Genomic DNA, 25,054 nt, shown 5'->3' with positions numbered 1-25,054 from the left:
TTCGTCTCCAGACCCTGCCACTTCTACAAAAATGCATACCAGAATTAAAACTCCCTTCATTGTCAAAACCTGTATTTCTCATACTTGTGGCTATCAAGGTAATCTTGCAACCACAGATCACAGTTTTATGTGGTGCTGGTTTCCAGAATTCACGCCCTGAAAGGACATATCAAGGTACAAACTCGTTTAAATGGGATGCTACCTTAAAACTTTAGTAGACCAACTTATTTGCTGTCTTTTGTAGTAGACAAGGTGCCTTTTTCACAGTTCCAAACAACTTCCACTCACCAAGATATCAAAAGTGCCAACGGCTCCACTGAACTGTCATGAGCTCTAGTTCCCCATCATTCCTACAAGACAGCAAAGTCAGTACAAATACTGCAGCATATCAAAACCTGGAAGCACAGAGACAAAATGAAAAAGTTTGCATTTAATTGCAGAAAGGCTAGGTTACCAGCTGCATTATTCATGTTCATATTTAATTCATTTAAGACATCCAAATTTAAATTTAAAGACAGCTGCAACAAACATTCCCACTTGCCATAGCAAAGCAGCGTAGAGCTTGACACAATTTAAGTTCAGCTTGCAACGAGTACACAGGACCGCAGCTGTTAAACACTTTTGATATCAGTAAGATCACATCAACTGAGTTGATATAAACTAGTTCAGCTTTTGTAAAATGAAACTATCACACAAAGAAGGATTTAAAAGACTAGATCTGATTAGTAATAAAAAGGAGAGAGACCTCCAGAGAGGCATATAAAATAATGAACGGCATGAAAGTAGTGAATTGGGGACTCCAAATTATCCTTTCCACATTGCGGCAGGCCAAATCTATAATCTATAAAAAAATAACAAGTATGTACCCGGGAGAAGGAATTGTTGTTTATTGGAAACTAACAGACATACAACTTCCTCATGGAGGACGTTATCAAGACAAGGAAATCAGTAACATTAAAAAAGGGCACAGACATTCAAAGCAAAAAAGCATTTCTGACTATGTGAAAGTCTGAACCGCACAGGCTGTTGGTACTCACGCTTCACTCCAAAGCTGACCAGTCAAATCCTGCCCAGCACACGACTGCATTACTGCTGCCCTTCGCAAGGAGAAGCTGTGCCCGTGCCTTCCCACCTGGCTGCCGACACCTGGCCACAGGCAGCACACCAGGCACAGCTCTGCCACCTTCCCGCTGCCCCCGGAATTGTTTGCATCAAGATGTACACCTCGGGTGTATTTTACTTTTCTTTTTCCTGTTCTTCTCTATGTCAGTGTTGCAGAAAGATGTGTAAAAATAAAGGCAGCAGCTAGGAAGCTGGGAAGGATATCCCAGGGCTCTGGTTCAGGCTGTCGCTTGCTCAGCACACACACTGTGCAGTCCTCATCCTAAGCGTTGTTGAACAGCTCCTTAATCTAATTAAGTTCTGCCCCCCCAACCACTGCTCTTACCAAAAAATCTGATCATCCCTAAGGGGAGGATGATTCAATTTACCTGTGCCAGATTGCAAGGGACCTCAAGGGCTGTGGGCAGCCTGCTCTGTGATATTCTTGCACTAAACGTTGCAATTGTGATGTCAGTAAAACAAGAAGTAAAAAAAATGTGGATGGAAGGTACTGTCACAGCTATACAGACTTCATAAAATGCATGTAATCTCTTTATCTACAAAGCCTCTGTTCCTTTAGAGTGCATAATTATGAAAGGAGTTATAGCTGCGATTCTTAGTGCCTCTTCTAGGCACTTCTTTATTCCACTAAACGCACCACTTGCATCTGAATTATTTCCTAGGGTTGTTTGGACTTCCTATTATATGAGGAAGATTATGGTGAACCTTGGGATGGAAGCCAAGTCAGTTCACAGTGCTACCATGTTTGATTGAAGGGGTAACTGAAGGCTTGTTGACAGCGTGCCAAGCTTCAGACCTCTCTGGACAATGCAGTTGCCAGCAGGCAAGATGTTTTCAGAGAGAAGAGGAAGAAAACTACCAACAGTGAAGCTGAAAAATGGTTTTAGTAGGGTGGATACATACCCCACAGCTTAAGGTCATGAAGAAAAGAAAACTCTGCATATTGCCAGAGGACTGTGAGAATGACGCTTCTTGGAGATCCCATGGGACAGCTACAAGAGAGTCCCGAGGGCTTCTCATAATGCAAAATGCCTGCAGTCACCGATCCCCCCTGCCAAAAGCACGGCTCTTGAGCACCACAACAGGCCCAGCTGGTAAAAACCCCCTCCTCACAACCTCTGCCTCCACTGATTGTTCTGCAGGGGAATCCTTCCATCAAACATTATTTACATGCCCACAGCGAGGGGCTATCACCGAGGAGCTCCCGCGGCGGTGCCAGGGCAGTGCTCCCCGCGGCACCGGCTCCTGCTCCAGCCCAGCTGCCCCACATGCACACTGCGGCCAGATTCCACCAAACCCGGCCAGGAAACCAAGCACGGAGACCTGATCAGCAGACGTGTACAACCATGTATATAACCATGCCAGCCTGCTCCATTACTATCACTTTTTTTTTTTTTAAACCAATTTTAATTTCTAAGTGGAGAAAAGCACTTCCAGCCTCCTTGGAAAATGAGAGCATGCAATCTATAGCACTTCTTTCCTCTTCCAGTTTCCCACCAGACTTAGCTCCTCAGGTTTCTGCCTGACCTGCAGACACCACAAGTTTTGCTGGTCTAAAACCATCAAGGAGCAGACGGCTCCCAGCCCATGAACACCAGCCTCCAAGGAGCCAGCAACAGCCAGTAATGGGTACTGAAATGCAGCAACGTGCACATGCTTGTGCTGGACCAGGAAGGAAAGCTCTCAAGAGGGAATAGCTGCAAATTTTTAAGAGGTGAGCCAGAATTTATCTTCTTCCACCTCCTTATCATCATCCTCCTGGACAAGCCTGGAGTTTTATTTCTTCTTGTCTGTGCAAAGCTGCCTTTTGGCAGCAGTGAGCGCAGGCTGATGGAGCGACAGTACCTCTGGGAGCATCTCCCCTTGTTAAGTCTCAAGGGTCCTTATGCTTCATGCTAGGAAATTTCTCAAAGAAACACTGTAACAATGAATGTCAGTATTTCCATCTGGAGTACTGATCCCTTCGTGTGATCTGAAATACCCGATGGCTGCAAACCATTACTTCTCTTTTTACCAGGAGGATTTTGTGTCATTTCCAACATCTCTCTCTCTCTCTGGAACTAATTTTATCTTTCTACCATGTAAGAAGTGGACTGATAAACTCCAGACCTCACGACTGGCTCTTCAGAAACACATTCTTGTGAAAGATGTTAAGATACTGAGGTGTCTCGAAGATGTGATCACAAGCAATACACTTCTCTAGCCCCGAGCCAAGTCTCAGGGGAGAACATGTTTTAAGAGAGAAAAGAACATGTAAAAAACTTGGATAGGCCGTGTCTCTACAATGAAAATATCAACTTTATGACTTCCTCCTGAACACCTTCGGGTTGGAGGGGAGAGGAGATGGGTCAGCCTCCTGGAAAATGCCAGCTAGATCACCAGACACTGCTGAGGCGAGTTCAAGGGAAAGCCAAGAGCTCAGGATGGGGGTGAAAGCCAGAAACCGCTGCAAGGAATCACTCACCACCACGAGGGAGGCTGCAGGACTTACCACCTCTCAAGACTGTGGAGGAAATGAAATAAAACCTTGCAGGATTCCAATAATGTTCTCTCTCTCTCTCAAAAAAAAGACCCAACAGGGTGGGCCTTGGCTCAAAATAGAAACATCTTGCCTTGTGTCACTGTGAACAGACCTTGCTCTCCATGAAGTTTCAAAAGGTTGCAATAAAATCTACACTTTCTGTACGCTCCAGGAACAGGATATCCAGGCTGCGAAGCAGAGGGAGAAAAGAACTTAAACAAACAAACAAAAACAACCAAAAAAAAACAAACAAACACCAACAAACAGCCAGTTTAGGAAGTCTGGCTTGAGACTGCTAATAGGAAGCCCCTATAAACCACGTTTCATCTTCTCACACACTTTTCTACTGATGAGCTGGGAGTTAAAGCTGGCCTGCTGCGCATCTGCCATTTCGATGGAAATGGGAGTGAGAAAGCTGGCCCTTCAAATCCTCCTGAGAACGGGTGCAGGATCCGACCACTGCAAGAAATGCACACATTAAACCTAGAAAAATTAGAACTCTTTTGCTTTAAGCTGGGTTTTGCTTTGCTTCTTAAAGAAAACAAACACAACAAAATGGTGCAAGATCTAAGCATTCCCCCCCCCAGGCCCAGCAAAGTCAAGCAGCACAGCCTGAGGCCTGCAGCAAAGCTCTGGGCTGAGGAGGCCAGGAATGGCCCACCACAAAGGTGCCTGTACGGAGCAGACTTAAGCTAATCATACAGAACCAATCCCTCTCATTAGGGCTGGGTTAATGAAGCTTCATTACGTTCCTGAGTTACTCCAGCAGATGCCTTTGTTGCTGGTCCTGCTGCTGGCTTTCAGCCTCTGCCTCACCACTGCTCCTCCTTGGATGGGGAAGGCTTCAGGCACAGCAGTCAGCAAGGCCATCGAGAGCGTGGCTCACCATAAATCTCCCTAAGGAGCTTTGGGAAAACTGGAGGTCTCTGTTTCTTGGTGTTAAGTGGAGATTTCTGAGCCACACCACCACCATTCCTGCAGCATCTCTCCCAGATGCGCTGTGACAGAAGCCATCGCTGGGGGCAGGCCTTTTGGAGCGGTGAGGCCCCTTTTACACACAGAGCACCGCAGGACTTAAAACATGCTGCACGGGAAGAACGTGCCAAAGCAGGGAATTGAACCTGCCCCGCGTGCCCTAGGCTAATGTTTCTGCCACTGAGCCATCTGGGCTGTAATTATTTGGTGTCAGTAGGACTCACACAGCCCCAAGTCACTCATCTGCCCCTAGGAGAGTGCTGGCTGGGAGACAGCAGCGGGAGCTGCCTTGAGCAACGTGCCAGCACACCCAGCCCAGCCCTTGGGGTCACCTCAAAGCAGACAAGAGAAGTTACCAGGCGTGTGTGTGCTCTGCAGTCCCCGACCCCAGCCGTGTTATGGACACATCCTGACACCCTACAGGCAGAGAGCCCCACTGGGGAGCGGTGCAGAGCAGGACGCACACCGACACGCTCTGTGGCACAGGCACAGGGGCTGAACTAAGTACAGAAAGTTTTGCAGCAATGTGGCTATTTTAATCTGCACTGAGCTGTGTGCCAAATCCAAAAACTATTAATGAAAGCAGATGGCTTACAGAAGACCTTCAGATGGGATTCTGCCCATGACCATTACAAAGTCACCCCCTACAAAAGCATACAACAGGATGCTTCAAGGTCTTTAAATAAGACCTTAAACAGGAGCACGTAAAAAAGAAGTACAGCGTTTCCATATCACTGTCATCTGGCTGTAACATGGGCACAAACTTCTCTCACCAGGCTCAAGCAGCCTGTCCTGTAGAGAATTGTGGCAGCTTTTCCAGAGGGCAGTTACGCTCAGAATGCAGGTGGCAGCAGAAACGTGCCCCACCACGCACTCTCTTCATAAGCCTATGTTTATCACCCATTATATATACTCTACAAAACCCTGATGATTAGCTTTAGACTTATTCTATCCTGGGTCATATCTTACTTAAAAACTAAGCTCCTTATGGGATGGGAGAAACAGGAAGAAAGGATCAGGTGGATAAATACATCCATGATTTGTAATACTAATTAATGAAATGAATGTACCTTAGCTCCATAGAGACAATATATGCCCATGCCCCTAGCAAGCAGAAGCAGAAAGGTCTGACTTCCAGTCGTGTCTCTGCTGGAAGCGTCACCATTGATTGTGCAATGATACTGCAAGCTGGATACGAAAATTCTTGGAAGAAGATTTTGCATTAACTAATTCTCATAACACAAGTTTGATAAAGTCTCAGCATAATATTCTCAGGAAACAGTAAGCAGGAAAAGGAAGGTTGAGGGGGAATTAAAAAAATATGAAAAGGATGATAATTAGTGGGGGACAACAGAAGTGGCAGCGAGGAGAGCCTTGGAAGGAGAGGGGAAGCAAATGACCCAATCCCCACATCAGCTTCCAACTTCCAAGTACTCCGGCCCAGAGCAGGATGCTCCCCAGGGCCAGGTACAGAGTATCAGGTGTTTCCACCGAAACTGCAGAGAGGGAAACGGGAGCTCAGGGAGCAGATGAGAGCCAAGCAGCCCTGATGGCAAGAGGCAAAACCACTGCTCTCTCTAGGGAGCTGAGGTACTGCAGGCATGTGGGAAGACAATGCTTACATAAACCTAGAGCTGCCTTTTCCTGTCTTCTGCTTTACTTTTGTAACTGATGCTAATAGTTAAATTGAGTGCTTAGCAATAACCCTTGGGAAAATGCACAGGCTGAAAACCTGCTCCTGTAAGCATGGCTCGGCACCACAGCAGCCTCTCAGGTGCTCTCATCCCTCACCCAGCCCTAGGCAGTGCCATTCCCCAGGGCTCAGAAATGCCCCAAGGTCTCCACATCAAGCTGCAGAGCGAGATGATGAGCCCAGCTCTTCCCCCTAGCCCTAATCCTTCTGTGCGAATGGGCAGCAGGATTGAACAAGCTCTAATTGCTCAGCCCTGCCTGCAAAAGGTGAGAGAAAAACCCTCCCGCATCCTCACGGTGCAGAGCACCGCTGCACAAATCCAGGTGTGCTCCTGCAGAAGGGAGTCAGCGCAGGTCAGCCAGCCCTGGGCAGACGGATGGACGGACAGACAGCGGACAGAGGGAGAGGCCAAGGCCATGCCACTGCTCCCCCTGCCCAGCAGCAGGGCAGCGGAGCGTGGGGAGCTTGCAGAAACGCGCCACGACCCGAGGCAGCAGCGCACAAGGGCAGGAAGCGAGCCTCTTTGTTTTATTTCTCGCTCGTGTAGAGAGAGATTAATTCATCTATTTCGTAGGAAAAGGAGAGGAAATTGCAGCAGTGCAACATGTCAAGGGAGACCAGAAGAGCCAGGCTCACTGAGGATGTGTATTAATTACTGCTTTCTATTTTTATCCTGTGTATAACTCCGGTCTCATCTGTGACTGAAGGAGCTAAAATCCCAGGAGTCAAAACTGTAAATCTACTGAAATAGGTGAAATATCCTCTACAAGCTGCAAACTCTGGAAATAAAGGAATTCTAACAAATCCTCATCAAAACTTCTGTAAATTTTAATAAGAAAAGAAAGAGCAATCTAGCAGTACAGAGAAATGTTATCCCCAGAGAATTACTCCCAGAGAGGAAAATTCACTAGCCGGTTCCTGCAAGAAACCCTGAACAGATTGCTTTTGATTATGTAAAGAAAAAGTTGCTACATTCCTGAACGGCCAAGAGTTTGGAAAACAAAAAGTATATTGCAAGGCCTTCCACTGTCCTCTGTACAAGACACCATTAAATCTCTTATTTTGGCAATAACATGTACATACGGTAGACGCCAATGTAAAAAAAAAATCATGACCACAAGGAACCAAAAGTCCATCCTGCAGCTATGAAAGTATGTTCAGAGTCTGCCAAACAGCTAATGAAAAAAACGCACTCTTACAGAGTATCTGCTAGACATTAAACTACCTGCTGGACATTTTGTACAGCTTATAAAGCCATAAAATATCACAGGGCATTTACAGATTTTCCAGCTGACAACAATATGAAATAACTGAACAGACCCAGACCGAGTCCTCTGGTGAGGCGCAGTGGATAGGAGTGAGTGTATACGGCCACAAACAGAAATCGTGCCAGCAGCACACAAGATGAGAGCGAAGCTCAGAGTAATGGAAAGCGAGCCAAGACAACAAAGCCATCCCTCAGCCTTGCTGTAATCCCTGAACAATAGCAGGACGGCCCAGCCGTACGCTGCGGGGGCTTGGGCGATGCCAGAGCAGAGCCCATCCCTGCTGCACCGCTGAGCACCAGAGAGCTGTGACCCCGGCATCAGCCAGCGGGCTCCTGCCGTGCTGGGGACACGCAGCACCATGCGGTCAGCCCAAAACCCTGTCAGGGACTGCTGAACTGACAGCATGGTGCTCACCTCCAGGGATGTGTGACAAGGCAGCAGAACTGCTCAGCTGCCGCGGCTTATTGCTCTCTGGGGAGGGAGACAGGCTGCAGGCGGGCAGTGAGCTGGGACCTACCTGGTTGGAGTTGGCACCTACTGGCCATCAGTCACCAACACCTTCTGGGCTGTACCACACCAATTGCATGCGACAGAACCTGCAGAAGACACCCTAGTACAGGACAGAAAGCTGTACACAAACCTGTGCACAAGGACAGAAACACAGAGCAGGGCACCAAGAACCTGAAGGGCACTGTGAACTTTGTTCTCTAGGGAGCAAGGTAGGAGCCAAGCATTACACTGTTTCTGAGCTGGTAAGAGCCACTAAGACTAAATTAACAAAAAATCTAATGTCTGGGGGCAGAGCACACATGCTGCTTTAGCTGCTCTACAGCAGTGCCGGGCACTTCAGGGCCAGCTGCTGGCACAGAGCCCGCGACCACCCCTGCCACGGAAAGGCCACCGGCACCGAGCTCTCACCACAGCCCCGGACATGCAGAGCAGGTGTATGCACACACAGACAGGCACTGCTGGTCAGGCAGTAGCAAACTTGCTCTAGGTCCATGCAACAGTGAACAGTTTCCCCAAGGGATTCTGTGAAATGGAAAGTAAATTGGAGTTTTAATACACGAGACTGAATACTACAGTGCTGACTCTAGGAGCTGGCAGATTGGAGGGTGAGGGCACCGTAAAGGAGTTGCACGTGTCTGTTGCCTCTCCTTATAGGAGTGCAGGAGCAGCCACACGTTCCCAGCACAAAAACAACACCTGGGTAAAGACACAAGCCCCAGAGATAACTGATGGCAGAAAACACAGCAAGGAAGCAGAATAACTGAGGTACAGAAATCTTACAGAACCACAGAATATTCTGAGCAGGAAGGAACCTGGGAGCCCAGGCCAGCCCAGCCAGGCTTTGCAAGGCAGAAATTCTCATCCTTGGTGCCTTATTCCTTTTCCTCCCTTTCTGAATAAACCACAGCCTATTGCAATCGTAGACCTCTCCCTGAAATGCATCATAATGATTTTATCAACAAATGAAATGAAAAAGTTATGGTAATGCCTTGAAGATATTGCAAACACCCATCTTAGCATGGAAAGCAATAGGAAATTAGCTGCAGATCATGAACTTCTATAGCAAATGCAGATTTCATAAAATGCTCAACCACAGGCAAAGGAGACAAAACCCAGCCCTGTGACAGATAACAATATTCCGCTCCTTCCTTCTCAGCAACAGTTTTATCAGCAGCTTTTAATGCCATCCTGTTGGTTTTTATGAAATGTATTACTAACAAAAAACTTTGTATGGTGTTTGAGATGTGCATTTTTCTATAGAAGTAAGAGACAACTGGGGAATTCATGATGCACAAATTCAGTAAAACATTTTTCACCTCAAGCACTGCTTTCCCACTGACACCAGCGCTGATGACGGTCTGCAAGTCATGGCCAACACGGCACAGGAGGCAGGACCAGGGCTCCCCGAGTGTCACACACATGTAGTTAAACACAGAGCAGCACACAAGAGCCAGCAGGCACTCGAACACTGCTGCAACAGACAGAAAGAAGAACCAAGCCCTAGACATATGATCGCTTTTGAATTTAGAGAATCTTTCTTCCCTTTGGCAGCCTGGCAGGGAGAAGGTGAAATGTCAAAACAAAGAGGTCAAAACACAGCCTTAGTGGTCTGATACCAAGCAAGGCTTCTTAATCATTGAATAGTCTGGCATTGGAGTGGGTTGCTGAAGCAACTCGGAATCACCAGTATTGAAAATCTTTAAGAACAGCTTAGAGAAACCTCTAGGAAACACTACGTGTGGGTAAATCCTTCAAGGTCACTTCTAGAAACACTGGAATAACCAAGCCTGTTATTGGCGTGTACATCTGATCGCACAAGCAGTGCAGCATTTTGATGGACTGTAATGTCTTTTTTTTTTTAAAATTTGCCACAACAAGACAAAAAAAACACAACTCAGCATGTAAAAAGCGGCAGCCTCTGGGCTGCGGGAACATTAACTCGACTTATTTTTAGAAAGTGGAATTGGTGCAACTTCCTCCTCTGTCCACATCAGAATTCATCAGCTTTTCTGCCAGCTCGCTGTGCCTCCCCGCGGGTAACGCTCCTCGCGTGCCAGGCAGAACCTTCTCCTGCCTCCCGTGCACAGCACGGGCAAGGCCAGAGGGAGGGACGGCCGTTTGAGAGAGGTTCAGCAGACACCTGGCTGAGCAGGACCTGCTGCACAGCACCGGGAGCCAGAGCAGAGCCCGGCATCTGGCCTAGGAGCAGCTCTGTGCGTCCCCGTCCCTTGGTCCCTTGCTGCCCATGTGCCTCCCGGCCAAGCCTCCCGTGGAGGCCGCTCGCTGGCCTCCCTTGGGCTCCCCCTCAGCCTCTCCCTCGGGCTGCAGGCCGCAGGGCCCTGGGCAGGGCCGACGCTGGCAGGCAGCCCGGGAGGCTCTGCGCCGCCGCGGCTGCCAGTGGCCAGGAGGTAGCGGCCGGGGAACACGCGGCCCCCGCCTGCGGAGACGCAGCTGGATGCGCGTCCCGCTGCCTTGAACGCAGGGTTAGTGCTGGGGGAGGAGGCAGAGGCTTATTTGGAGCAGGGGAGGAAAGGAGAGGCCCAGAAAGAGGGGATAAGGTGCGGCTGTCGCGCATGGAGAGGTCAGGAAGGACAAAAGCTGGCGCCCAGCTGGCACTTGCGGAGGCACCGCAGGACTCCCTGATGCAGGCAGTGTACAAGGCAGCCAGGAGATGTGACAGAAACAGCACCGCTTACACCGTGCCCATCCGTGGTGGGCTGGAGTGATGCCGGTTTTCTGACCTGCACAGCACCCCACGAGCACCGAACCGAGAGAAACAGCACAAGCCTCCTGCTGCAGCTCCCGCAGGGATGCAGCCCTTGCTGGAAAGCAGCTGTTCTTCATAGCAGGACCTTTCCCCAGAGCCAAACGTCAGCAGCACACGGGGGGAAGCCAGAGGCGTTGCTCCACGTCCACCCTCAGCATGCCTGACCAAACTGCATGAAGCGTAGCTCCCGCAGCACCTGGACCAACCTCGCTCTCCTGACGAGGAAGGGACCCGACGCAGCCTCTGGCACAACGCTGGCAGAGCCGAGGAGTGGGAGAAGTTGTCTTTTTCTCAATGGGCAAACGCGGCGTTTCACAAATTTCCACTGGCATCTACTCCTACGGTTTCCGTTGTTAAAAACAAAACCAAGCCGCGGGGAGGTTTCTGGGCTGTTCGCATTGTGTCAGCCTGGAACACACAGCTGCAGCTGGGTAACTGGGAGCACATCAGCTGGGGGAGGTATCTCCAGGAGGAGGTGGGCTTCTGGCTGGTGCTAATACTGTTTGATTTACAGCGCACACACATAAAAAATTTCTGAGCGAGAAATGGAGCACGGTGTGTGTATTTCAGAGGCGCAAGCACAGTGCCAGGGAAAACAACGAGCCCTGTGCTGAACTCTCACACCAGCTCCCTCGTGCTGGCAATGGCCATTTTGACTCAGCTGCAGCCTCCTCACCACCACCGAGCAGCTTCCAGCCAGACAGGGGAGCCGCAAGGACAACTTCCCTCTCCCGATGAAGTCAGGTCTCAGGGCTCATCTGCAGCACTGTAGGACATCACCCACCTGCACGGCCTCTGGGATGAGGCTGCCATGCAAATAGCAGTGGCAGCAGAACAGGATGGTCATCTTTTCCTTCCATTCACGGCCAAATCCTTGAACTTTTGCTCAGGATGAGTCTGCATTAAACCGCAAGACTATGCAAAAGGAAAGCTGAGGCATATATTCTGCTCAAATCCCTGTTACAGCCACAGAAACATTTGGTAGGTGTCTGAAGGAACCCTGCTGGCTGCAATGCCATATATCACGGCATCTAAATCTGCCAGAGGTCATCTGTCAGAAACCTTTGTAAAAGATCTCAGCACTGTGCTGTTCTTTTAAAGTAATTTAAGGCAGAGAGAGATTGCTGGGAATTAAAGTTTTCAGCACAAGGCAGGCAGCAGCGATGCCTCTGCTCTGAACTCTCCTTCAGCTTGGTGACACTTCAGTGGCTTGACACTGCCAGCTCAGGCCACTAGACACGAATGAGTCTCCTTTGATCCATGAACAAGCCAAGCAAAAACTGGTGATAAAGAGACAGAAGACCTCACGTGCTTCCCACTACTTTCAGATTTGCATTATCACTTCAAACACTGAGCAAGAATTTAGGGAAGTCTTCACAGTGAGATATTTTTTAAGCTTGGAAATAAAGGAGTTCTTTATGAATACATTGAAAAACACACAACACCTTGCCTTTAGAACTAGGTCCTGCCATCTTTGGGATAAAACATTGCTCATGTCCCATGGCTTGGAGTGCACATGCTGCACCAGGGTGTATGGCAGGGGTGAAGGAGGTTCGGAGTTACAGTCTCATTGCACCCAGAGACTTCTTGTGGGGATGTTTTTTACCTTGAGATGTTTCTGTCTTATGTAGGAGATTAACAACCTTGCAAAAGAAGGTGGGAGCTGCAGCTACTGCTCTGTCCTCAGCGCGTCTTGCTTCATTTCCCATGGACCTCTCCTGGTCATCTTATGGGGAAAGCTTTTAAACAGAAAAGGGCAACTCAACGACTCAAAATCCGCTTGTCCCATTGCAAACTGAATTTCAATTTCAGTTTCAGTCAAGAAAAAAGAGAGACAGTGGGCTAGATGCAAGCATAACGGATTTAAGGGAACCAAACATGCTGAGTTTTAACTTACACCAGCAGTGAGCCCACACTGCTAGCATCCTACTCCAGATTTTGCAAATAGGAGTTTGCAGAGCAAGCCAAGTCTTTTGCCACAAACAGCACAGTTCAGCGTGCAAATATGCAAACATCTGATCTGCCTTCCTTTTGCACATAATGGTACTCAGACATACCTGAAATGCGATAGTTTGGGCCCACTCATTATTACTGCTCCACAGAAGCTCAGCTAATACAGTCCTGCTTAGCCCAGCCTGACCACAGCATCACATGAAAAGCACGGATGGACAGCGGAGTGCAGAGAAGGGCAGAGATCAGCAGAGCAGAAAACAAGTCCATATGAAAAGAGAACAGAAAGGGAGCTACATCAGCTTAGGAAGAGAGAGCAAAGTCTTTGAATACTTCGAATATATCTGCAGAGATGTTGGGAGTACAGTGTTCTCCACGTGCCCTGCTGACCATAAAAGCAGGCACAGGCTTAAAGCACAATACGGAGATTTATCTTAAACAGCATCAAAATCTCTCTAATAGCAAGGATGCTTGAGTGTTGCACCTGTACAGGATGTGCAACGGCCAGCAGGAAAAGCCTTAAAGGAAGAAACGTTAACCAGGAGGGGTTTTAGATCTGTACCGGATCTTACTCTGAATTGGGAAAGAACTACATGATCCCCTGAGGTTCTCTCTGGGCACACTGTGCCTGAGGCTATGACACAAAGCGTTATGGATTCCTTTAAATTAAATATAAGGCAAGGACACAACCCCTGGAGCACTGACACCCTAGTTTGAAATACAGCCAGTTGATGAATAATATCAGCATTTTACACCCTAACATCACCTTTCATTTAAAGACACCAAATGTGCTGCAAAATCCATCAAGGTTCCAGGCAAGTGACTCAGAGTTAAATATTGCTAAAATTTTATACACAGGAAAAACAAGGTAGAGGAGACAGACTGACCTGAACTGAGGCTCAAAACTTGCAGGGATGCCACTCACATGCCTGGTCTAGATTCTACATTTACTTTCTCTTAATTAGCTAATCACCTGATTTATTTAATACCAAATATTTGACTAAAAAGCGGATTATCAAGACACAGATGTGTCATTTCCTCAGATGTAAATGCTAAAGCAGGAGCACCTTGGGTCAACTTCTGTCTCTCAAAACAAATCACACTTCAACCTTTACTAAAATAAAGATCTGAAATAGCACAGCCGTGTGTATTTCCATCTCGCCCACTGTAAAAGTCTCTTCCTATTTCCGTCTGCATTTTCATACCATCTACTGGGCAGACCCTGAACTACCCGACCACGCAGCACAGACCCTCCCAGCAGCTCGTCCCAAGCGCCGGCTGCCCACAGGCTGGGCTCCATCCCCTACAGCAGCGCCGAGTTACCAGCTGCTGCTGGTGACAGCTCTGAAGCACAAGGGAGGTATGAAACTATCACCCTGTATGCCAAATATTTCCAGAATGTGTGCTGGGACACCTCACCCTGGCCAGCTAACGTCCGAGAGCAACACCTGAAAGGGAAGAGGCCAGCAGAGAGGAGGAGAGGAGGCAGCTGTCCCTCTGCCAGCAGCTCGGCACAGGCAGCCGTGCGCCGTTACTCCAGCAATTGAAGTGATACGGGAGAGCGTTTTCCCCAATATTACTGGCTGCTGGAGAGGAGCTGCCACATGGCTGTTCTCAGCCACTCAGAGCACAGTGTTTACTATAAACAACAACAGTAAACAGAAATGGAGCCAAAAATCAAAGCTGGGTACCCTGGAGCTGGGTCTCTGCGTTCTTATTTTATCCACGGAGATAATTAAGTTCAGTATAGAGCTGCTGAACCTAAAACGGCCAAGGCCAAAGCCGATGTTACTGAGCATATCCAAAATACAGGCCACAGACTTGGATTTATTATCTCTGCCTTCAGTCATCAAGACTCCAAACTGCTGCCACAGTTTTACACCAGAGCTTCAAAGAGCGTGTGGATTGAACCTGAGCGATGTGCGGTAGAAGCCAGCCTGACACCGTATTTATTTTTAAACATCTTAATATGCATGAAAAGCTCGATTTTGCTCGAATCCCAGCTCCGCTCAAACCCTTGGTTCAGAGGGGCTACGAAGGAGAAGCAGATGCTCCCCCGGGGACAGTAATTGCGGGATGTCTCTGGCCAGTCCCTGGGACTGCCTTTCACCCCTCGCCAGCAGTGTCCCAGGGGCAGGTCTGTGCGCGATGCCCGCTCCTGCTCCCAGCTCTGCCCTTGTCCATCCCCACACCACGGCCTCGCTGCTGTCCTCCAGGGCTTGCGGCCAGGGGCAGGCAGCACCGCGGGCTGGCAGCGGGAGCCTGCGGCACCTCCAGCAGCACGTCCCCGTGTCCCCGCTCCCTTTTCATACCCGGGGTGTCAGCGGGCAGCACACAGCACCGGGGCGGGCCAGGGGCTCAGGCAGCCTGCTGAAAGCACTCACGGGCCGTCGGGGGCCGATGCGAGGCACCGCAAAGCGCTGCGGGAACAGCTCAGGACCCGAATCCCCCTGCACTTAACGGGGCCCCATCGCCCAGCCCTGCCCGGAGCCAGCTCAGGGGGCGCAACAAAGCCCCGAGCTCCCGGGGCTGCTCCGCGGGCAGCCGGCCCCGGGCCCGACAAGGGGCAGGAGCGGGGCCGGGCCCCCAAGGGCACCAACAGGTGGCGGCGGGGCCGGGCAGGGCCGGGCCGGGCCGGGCAGCGCGGGGGGGGCCGGGCCGGGGCGCTGCCAGGCCGGGGCGCTGCGGGCCAGGCGGCGCTGGGGCCGCGCTGACAGCCGGGCTCCGCTCCGCGCTGCTCCGCGCCGGGCCCGGCCGCGCCCCCCGGGCTGCCCCCGCGGGCGGCGTTGGGGCCGCGCTGCCTTCGCCCACCCCGCGGGCAGCGCCGTGCCCGGAGCCCCGCGGGCGGTGCCGGCCGGGCCGTGCCCAGCGCCGCGCCTCCCGGCCGGGCCGAGCCAAGCCGAGCCGAGCCGAGCCGGGCCGGGCTGGGCCGGGCCGCGCCGTGCCCGTCCCCCGCCGCCCCCTCACCTGCGCGGCCGCCGGGCGCTGCTGCTCAGTCCCTCGCCGCCGCCATGTTTCCGATGCGCAGTGAAGGCGGGGAGCGGGGGAGGGAGCGCGGCGGCCGGCGGCCCGGCCCGGCCCAGCGCCGCCCCCTGCCGCCGGGACAGCGCCGCGCGGGGGCTGCGGGGCCGCGGGGGGCCCGGCCCGGCCCGGCCCGGCCCGCACGGAGGGGAGGCCCCCGGCGGGGCCCGGCGCTGCGCGGCCTCCGCTGCCCCCCCCACCCCCCCGCTCCCCGTGCCCCGGGCCCGCTGCACGCAGGTGTTGGCCGGGCCCGGGGCCTGACCCCCGGCTCTCCCCTCGGCCCCCCGCGGACACGCCGCGGGTGTGGGGGGCTGCGGGGCGCCCGCGGGGACCTCGCGTCCTAACCCGGCCGTGGGACGAGCGGGAGAGGGGCCCCAGGGGACGCCGCGCTCCCCCTCGGCAGCTGGAGCCATGCTTCTGTCCAGCCTGCTGCTGCTTCGTGGCGGTGCTTGGAGATGTGTCCCGCACACAGCTCACACCCGGCCAGTGGTGCCGTTGGATAAGGGGCATCTCGTTCCCCCCACACCCCCAAACTTTCTCTTTGGCCCCCCAGATGCCCCCCGGCCTCGTGTCCCAACCAGGCCCTCGCCCTGCATGCAGCCCTGCAGCCACGTTGCAGGTGGGGACAGCACAGAGGGATCCCAGCGCCCCAAACCTCCCTGCCCCCAGCCAGAGGGCACCTCAAGCCACTGCTGTACTCAGTGCAGAGAGCGCAGAATACGGTACGGGAGGTGCTCAGTACCTTCATGGCATCCTTCATGGCTTGCAGACCAACCCTTGTGCAAGCCAACCCCCACCAGAGGTGGACGTGCCCTGTCCTGCAGTGCAAGCAGAGCCTACAGTACCCTGAACCATCCCCTAGCACCCCTCAGCTAGAGAAAACTCAGTCCGACACACGGCTACTCTAAGGGCCACCTTTGTCCCCTTTCCCCCTGTGCACCAACACAGCCACAGCCACCTCTACCCACAGCAGAGCCCCCCACCCGCTCACGCCTGCCTCTGTCCTGTCCCCAGGTCTCTGTGCCCCACAGGGTGGGCAGGCAGCAGAAGCCCCGGTGCAGCCAGAAGGCAGCAGCACACGGTGGTCCTGGAGCCAGGTTCCCAGCTGAGGGTGCCATTTCCCTCTTGTTCTGCACAAATGTTCTGGCTGCTGGGTTGGCCATGCTGAGGACCCCACTTCCATTGCAAGATACTGCAACTGAACAAAGCCATTCATCTTAATTATCAACTAGATCGTGCTGCGGCTAGTTACAGAGCAAGAGCTTGTGTCCTCTCTCTGTGTGCTGGCTTGCCTGAAAAATACCAACACGTATATTGCATTCTGGAGATCTAGTTATCTTCAGAGCTGCTCGAGTCAATGGTCAGTGAGTGTAAAGGACTGCTGCTGGGTAATTGTGACTTCTCACAATACAGATATTTCACTGAGAATATGGAGACATCACTTTGGAGTGACTCATGGACATATGTGACAAACCTTCTCAGGAAAAAAGCACCTGAATGCTTTCCAAAGTGCACGTAGTGACATGACGAACATCTGAGTCTCTCCCTGACTGTTCTCTTGTGCTGTGGGATTACATGGAAACTCATGAATTTTAGCTCAAAACCAAAGCAAAAGATCAGAAGGAAGCATCCTTGGTGCAGATGGAGCCTGGCTGTGTTTGGAAAGGTTGTGCCTGATAGAGCTCTGCCCAGTGAGGAGACAATGTCCTCAGGGAGAGCTCTCTTGTGCCTGAGACTAGAATTACCCACTCCTGTCTGTCAGGTATCATGTCCCACAGCTTAAGGCCAGTTAACACTTGAAACAGCTGAGACACAGCTGGAGCCAGCACAGTAGGAGAGAGTGAGACTAAGGCAGAGGGTAGGTTCATCATCGCCTGAACCACAGCAAGTGCTCTGCAGCCTACTGGGATGGGATGGGACGGGAAGCAGGTTGCTGCTACATTGGCAGCAGGGATGTGAGTGCCCCTGGGAATGTGCAGTTGTCAGCGTGCATTTTCAGCCAAAGGATTTGGCCAAACTTTCTGCCACGCAGTATGACCTCCGCCCTGCTGCAGTGCAGTGTCAGCAACCTGCTCCTCACCCGGGCACTAGTCCTGGCAGCACCAAAGGCTTCCTGCTGGTAGCTTTGTCATGTGCAGTGAAGGGAAGATGAAGCCATTTACTGCTTTCTGTCAAATCTGTGATGCTCTTTGTCCTGGCCTGGAAGTCACGCTGATGCTGAGCAGAGAGGAACCCAGTAAAAAGCCAGGGGCTCTGGTGGTGCAGAATGAGGGGGAATCGTCACACCGCTGCCCCCGGGGGCACCCTTGCAGGAAGGTGTGAACTGTCTTGGCCCACTCGTTGTGCTCTTCTCTTTTCCTTTGAGGCAGCTAATGCCATTCCCTGAGTTGTGAAGGCTGCAGGTAGAACTGGATGGCTGACCTCCAACTACTGGAGGCAAGAGACAACACAATGGAGGTGCTAATGCTGTCCTGTCTCAAATGCTGGCTCAGTCCACTCAGTCCAGCCTCTGCAAGGTTTAGGATCCTGCCCAAGGCCAAAAGAGCTTCTGGCTGGCCAGTAGCTAACTCCTGGGGTCCAGCAACTAATTCACAGCTCTTCTATCCCCTTCTCAAAGAAAGAAAGGAAAAAAAAAAAAAAAAGGGGTTAGTATCCCCATAACAAAACACAACCTGTATTTGCCTGCTTCTCCCCCCACAAAAAATGGCAAATAAGGATATACACTTCTCCAAACAGGGCAGGATTTCTAAGGTCAGGGGAGAAAACTCTTCTAGAGAGAGTTGTTCCAGAACTGCAGTTGGGAAGTTTCTCATGCTCTTTGCTGGAGTCTTTTCCACAGCTGCTGAAGATGAGCCGTGGACTGAAAAGCCTGTTCCTAAAATTTTCCCACTGAGGGAATGGGCACTTGGAAATGCTGGTGAGTGGTTTTGTTTTAACCAATACACAGAGTACTGTGTCATGGCAGTACAGCACAGGGATATGTTCCTTTCCATATCGGGCTTCACGGTGCTCCCTGTCAACATGGCATCTGAGCACCTTCCGTATAAAATCAGAAGTATCAGTGCTCCTCATGGGTTTCATCAGCTCTGGTATTTCCTCATTTCTACAATAATCGGGATTTCATGAATGGAATAAATGCGCAAGAGCTAAGGGCTGCAAGATGGAGGCAGGAGAGAAATTTCCCCATTGACTTTAATTTGGAATTAGCAGCAGCAGAGTTCTGAAGGATTTACATATGACATCCATATGAGCACCACAGGAATTCAGTTTGATTAATATTACAATGGAAATGAGCTGCAGAAACGGTTTGCCATTTATTATGAAGTGTTGCCAAAAAAGCTCCAGCACATTTGCAGTCTGCTTTGGGCCAGCTCCTGGAGGCTGCCAGCATCACCAACAACTGAGGATGGGCACTGATGTCCTAGTGCCTGTGGTGCTGGACTCGCTGGTGGCAGCAGCTTCTGAGAGAGAGGATGTATGTTAATGTAGTGCAATAAAGAAGAAGAAATACATCTGCTGTCTGTGCTTCTCCCCTCTCCTCCTCCCTCGTTAGTGCCTCTCAGCTCTCTGGGACCAACTTTCCTACCAGGCTGGTTCCACTCTGCTGACCTTGAGTCTGGCATGGATGATAAAAATATAGACCATATTCTGCTAGGAAAAAAAAAAAAAAAACAACACAAATGTTGGTGTCTCGTGGTTCATGACCTTATTTTCCGGAATCTGGTATTTAATAAAAAGTTGAATACAGGGCACAGGGAAGGAAATCTAAGGAAACATGTGCAGTGCTATCCTGGCTGTCCTGATTCATTGCTCGACCTGACAGCTCCCTCCAGGAGGGGAGGAGATCCCCCAGGCCTCAGAAGGGCAGAAGGAGAGGTTATTTACAGAGCCACAGGCAGCAGCAGGTCACCCTGCAGCACCTCCTGTGCATCCTCCTTCCCAAAGCAGGCTCATACTGAGAGCAGCCATTGAATTTCACTAGGGTTAAGTTTTCCCAAAAGGGTCTGGGTTTGCTCTGAAGGCATCACGGGACAAAGAATCATCTTTGCGATCACAAGGAAACTCTTCTGGTGGTGTGAAATTGCCTGGCATCCTGTTCAGGCGTCTGCGGGCAGCTCTGCCTCTCCTTGCCAGATTACAGAGTGACCTTTACAAGAAGGCTGCACACTGCAAACCCACCCCTTACGATCTCCTTCTGAGGCAAAACAGTGAATTTCCTTATTACGGCACATTTCTCTTTCTCCCATTTCTGATGTCTCCTTTCCTGCCTTGCCCACAGCCTTTAAAAAAGGTGGACACTGAGCCTGGGTGCCAAGGTCCGTGTCACCGCGCCACGCTTGGGGCTCACACCTCCTCTTCCCACCCGCTCCTTGCTGGCACAGTGCCCACGCCTTGCACCCTGTGCTTGGGGCTTGCCTGGTTTGTACCTGTCGTTACTGTGATATCAAACTAGCCAGCCCAAAATGATTTGATTTCCTGCTTTTGCAGTGGCTCCGCATCAGCACCCTTCTGATCTCAGCAGTAGTTCAAAAGCCCTCTGTGTGCCTCCCTCACCTCTTTGGGAGTTATTCTGTTTGGGCACTCCAGGACTAAGTGTAAAGATAAGTCTGTTTTGAGCATATGTTGTTTAAACCTCTCGGCTAATAGCAGGCTTGCAAGTACCTCACCAGCCTTACATATTACAAGAAAAAAAGATCCAGTTTCTGCACAAGCAGAACTCTGAAAGTTATTGAACACCTGATCTGTTACCTCTGTTAATAAATTCTGCATCTATTCAGCAACTCATATGCGTTTGAATTCCCTTGTTCTGGCCTTATTTTAAACACTTCCTACTGTTGCTCTTTAATCCCACCAGCCACAAACAGTCCACTTAATACCCTGTTTGCACCCTTCACAAATTACTGCATGTCTTAACCCGAGCTGACCCCTCACCCTCCCACTGGGACTCGAGCATCGTCTTTGCCCCACACACAGGAGAGTGATGCTCTGCCCCGGGACGCACCCCGCTGTGGGGGCCGTGCTCAGCGGGGCAGCTGCCAGCTTGCATTGGGGCAGGGCCGGGAGGAAGGCAGGGCATTTTCTCCCATTTTTTCCCGTCTGTCATTTTCCCCCAAACAATGCTTGCTTTGCTTTTCAAGTTGTCGTGGAAAATTTCAAGCAAAAGATTCTTCTTTTCAGAATTGTAACTGTCTATGGGAATGAGGAAACAGTTCAGGTTGTTGATTCAATTTAATCCATCTTTTCTTTAACTGCTCTTCATATTTATGGCATGTCTTAAATTTAGGGCCATCTTGCACTCATTTAACCTGGAGAGGATGTTTAGATTACATGTTGGGAAGAATTTCTTCATGGAAAGGGTGGGTAGGCATTGGAACAGGCTGCTCAGGGCAGTGGCGGAGTCACCATTCCTGGGGATATTTAAGAAATGTGTGGATGTAGTGCTTAGGGATGTGGCTTTGTGCTGGACTCAGTAGTCTTAGCTGGTGGTTGGACTCGATGATATTATGCATCTTTTCCAACTGAAATGGATCTATGATGCTATGACTTCATATTTTTTTGTGTTTGTTTGCCATTACTGCCATTTGACACATACCTATTGATTTGAGATCATCAATTTGCTGGTTTTTATTTGTTTATTATTTATTTATTTCCCCCACTTTTCCCATTGGATGGGATAGGATTTCTGCTGTTGCTCTGCTCCCAGAATTGATATCACTCCGAGTATCTCAGGAAAGTCCCTCCAGGAAGCCCCCATCTCCATACACTTTTTCTGGCCAGGTTTTTCCTCCCCTGGCACTCAGCCAGTAGCTTGCAGCTCCTTCAAAGCCACAAGCCCCAGCAGTGCTGGCTGGGGTCACCCCCCCGTGCCTTTAGCTCCAGCCAGGGAATGGTGACAGCCGACAGCCGATAACCAGCAGCCCCGTCCTGTTCTGAGCACGGCATTTGTGTTGGTGCCTTCCTGCTCTCCACACAATAGAGTATTCCCTTCAGAATAGAGGAGTTTGTTCATTATTTTACATTAATTTAAAGAATACAGGACCAACAAACCAGAATGTAGGCTCCACAGTGGCTGAAGGTTTTGCGCGCCTTTTTGGGAAGCTTTTCTTTGTAAATCTGGCAGCGTTCACCCACGTCCTGCCCCAGCCCCGCTGGGTGTCCTTGGAGACGCTGTCACTTTGCAGTGAGCAGGGCGCAGGCGCGGTGTCTGATAACGCTGAATGTTTTCGAATCAACGTGCTGGAAAGCCTCAGCCTGGGGCTCTCAGGGGAATTAGCTGGGAAGCTGGCTGAGTCATGAATGGTGAGATTTAGCAAGTCTCGAAAACTTGGAGAATCCCGAGAGACTGGGGGATTACAAAATCATCGTGATGGTTTGAGAAAGGAAAGCCACGAACCCAGATCAAACAGCGGGAAGAATAATTTGAGTTTCTATGGCTAAGCGTTGGCTAAACACTGTAATTAATGGCTTTTGGCATGGAAAGTCAGCCTTGCTAGACAAACTCCTGGTCTTTGCTGTGAGAGACTGGGGCTGGTCAAAGCATCCGTGCAGGCCCATGCAGTTTTCAGCAGGAGCCTTGGCAGCACCATGCAGACTGGCAGAGTACAGGTCAATGTGAAACAGTCCCACCAAGAAAATCAGTAAATGCTTCGAACTGGCAATGTAAGCGAGGGATAACAGCCTGTGTTAGCTGTCTCTGGCTTCGTGATAGGTCTCCTCACCATCAGCAGCTCCTTGAGATGAAGGGTGATGCTGCTCCTGCTGGACTGGAAACTGGAAGCAGAGAGCAAAGTGATCATTTTATTAAAGATGTAGAGGACAACCACAAAATCTATGGTAATGTCTGCAGATGACACTAGGACCAAGCAGGACAGGTCACTGCTACTAAATGATCAGGTTTGTTGGTTTAAACAGTCAGCCCAGCCGCTGTGTTTGAAGAGGCATCTGCAGGACCACACCTGGGAGCCAGGAGCGCATGCTCCTCGGAGCAGGAGATCCTGTCTCACAAAGCATCATTCAGAGTGGCTTGAGAGTCATTGTGTGCATCCACGTGATGTTGGATGTATGAAAGGGAAGTAGCAAGAAGTCAGGAGTGACCTAGATCCTTCACACCGCATCGGAAAAGCTATTACAGGAACACCGCAGCAGCTCTGCTGTCAGCCTCTGACGAAGCCTGCAGGAGCAAAAAAAAAAAGGTTGGAAGAAATCTACAAAAGTCTTCCAGGGACTGAAAAGCATCCTTCTGACTCAAGGTCAAGGAGCTCTTCACACGACACAGCACGCTGAAGGATCTTCACCGTGAGGTGCCCCTCTCACTGGCGAGCAGCTGGCTGCTGCGGTGCGATGCGGGGGCTGCAATAGGAGCAGGGTGATGCAGAGCAGGAACAGCCACCAGTGCCCAGGGTGGCCTGGCCAGGGCCTGGAGCCAGGCATCTCCCTATTGCAGTGGTCTGAGTGATGTTTGGGGGCTTACCACTTCATTGCTGACCCTGGTGGAAAGCGGGAATTCTTGCACCATAGCAGCAATTGTATTTAAACACCTTGCTCTGAGCTTCTGCTTTTATCTGCAGAAAGACCTATCATGCCCGGGGGGTCATCTTTGTAGATCCCACCCGATCTGGTGGCCCTGATGGTCCCTTTTTGCTGGTCCCTTTCTACTGGTCCCTGCCCATGGCAGGGGGGTTGGAACCAGGTGATATTTAAGGTCCCTTCCAAGCCAAACCATTCTATGATTTATGAAATATTGAGCCTCGCCACGGTCTTTGGGCTTAGTGGAGCATATTGGGGTGAGACCATGACCTTTGTCAGATAGAAGTTGCAATAACTGGTCTCTGATAGCTATGCTGACTTTAAGGTTTGCAGTCCCTTGGTGGGTGGAATAGCTGCTCAGCCATTTACCTCTAAGTCCCTCTAATTAAATAAAATGGTTTGCCGTTTTCATGGAGTGTGTCACCCAGGCTGGCAGATCACAGCCACTTTTCCTGCTTTGCTGCAGCAGTGCTGGGTCCTGCTGTGGGTAAATTCCATAACTGGTGATGATGGAAAAGCAGGGGCCAGTCCTGCGGGGCTGCCAGCACTGCCCTCCCTGTGCTGGGAAGCCCTGCCTGCATGCACCTTGCTCCTGCAGCACCAGTGGTGTGGCAGCAGTGCACCGCTGAGCCTGCCCCCACACTGCATCGATATCTGGTAACCTCTTCTAGCCCAAATCTGCCTTTTCCTTGTCACCGCTTGTGACAGATCCTCAGATGTGTGCTCCACTTGTAGCTGGTTAGGAAAAATTGCTTCAGTGAGTTAATTTGTGCAATTTGTTCATTCGGGTTACTGCCAGGCGGCTGGGCTCTGCGGGGACACAGCTCTGGGCTGACAGCCAGGGGCATGGGGACTCCTGGGCCAGGCTCGTAGGGGTGTTTTCCAGGGCACCACGTTGTTTTCTGCAAGAAATGCTACGTGCTTATTTCCTGCCCATCTATATTTATTAGGATGCAGAGATTACGTTAAGGAGGGGGGGGGTGGGTGTTCCTCTGCAATGCTGCTTGCAAATGGTGTACAGGAAGGGTTCAGGACATGAACTCGTTGTGAATCAGGCTGTGCAGTGTGGCGATGGAGCAGTTTTGCCTTTAAAAGCGGACCGCCTGCCCTGGCTGCTGCCTGCTGCGTCACCCCCTGTGCGCACCAGGCGCTGCCTGCACCCACCCTGCCTGCACCACCCTGTGCTGCCTTCCCTGCGCAGGGCCCACGGTGCCCTGTGCCTCCTCCAGCATGCCCTGACTGCAGCACGGTTCATCGCCTGCCTCGTGCACTGCCAGCAGCACCCTGCACTGCCCACATTCTGCACTGCCCGCTGCCAGCCCTGTGCACCGCCTGTGCTGTGCCCTGCACCACCAGCAGCACCTCACAACCTGCTGCTTTGTGCCCTGCACTGCCGGTGCCGTGTGCCACCTGCTGCACCCTGCAGCGCCTGCACGGCGCATCGCCTGGTGCACTGCATACTGCCCGTGGTGCTGTGCGCTGCTGCAGCACTGTGCATTGCCCACAGCACCAAGCACCACCTCCCTTCATATCCTGCACTTCCTGCAGCGACATGGACCGCCTGCAGCACTGTGCAGTGCTTGTTCTCTGCACCACCTTATCCTGCACTCCTGCGTCCTGCACTGTGCACGGTTGGCAGCAGTGCACCACCTGCAGTGTCACACCTGGCCTGCACCCCGTGCTGCCTGCAGCCTCTTGCA

General features: G+C 51.2%; 1 protein-coding gene across 13 annotated transcripts in view; it reads right to left on the bottom strand.

Moving 5' to 3' along the window:
• The window catches only part of SCMH1 (Scm polycomb group protein homolog 1), a 70,169-nt gene extending 54,242 nt beyond the window's left edge, over positions 1-15,927 (bottom strand). For 6 of the 13 annotated variants that reach the window (XR_005260812.2, XM_027443686.3, XM_027443696.3 and 3 more), the window contains exon 1: positions 15,774-15,927. The gene's annotated coding sequence lies outside the window, so the exon portion shown is untranslated. Of the gene's footprint in view, positions 1-288; positions 396-12,913; positions 12,965-15,773 lie in introns of those variants that run through there. The other 7 variants (XM_027443688.3, XM_072027296.1, XM_072027295.1 and 4 more) reach the window with 6 other exon arrangements.
• Positions 15,928-25,054: the final 9,127 nt, after the last annotated feature.

The sequence above is a fragment of the Anas platyrhynchos genome, chromosome 24, assembly GCF_047663525.1.
Source record: "Anas platyrhynchos isolate ZD024472 breed Pekin duck chromosome 24, IASCAAS_PekinDuck_T2T, whole genome shotgun sequence".
In the NCBI taxonomy this organism is placed as follows: domain Eukaryota; kingdom Metazoa; phylum Chordata; class Aves; order Anseriformes; family Anatidae; genus Anas; species Anas platyrhynchos.
Note: the sequence above shows the minus strand (reverse complement) of the source record. Positions and strands in the feature narration are given on the sequence as shown.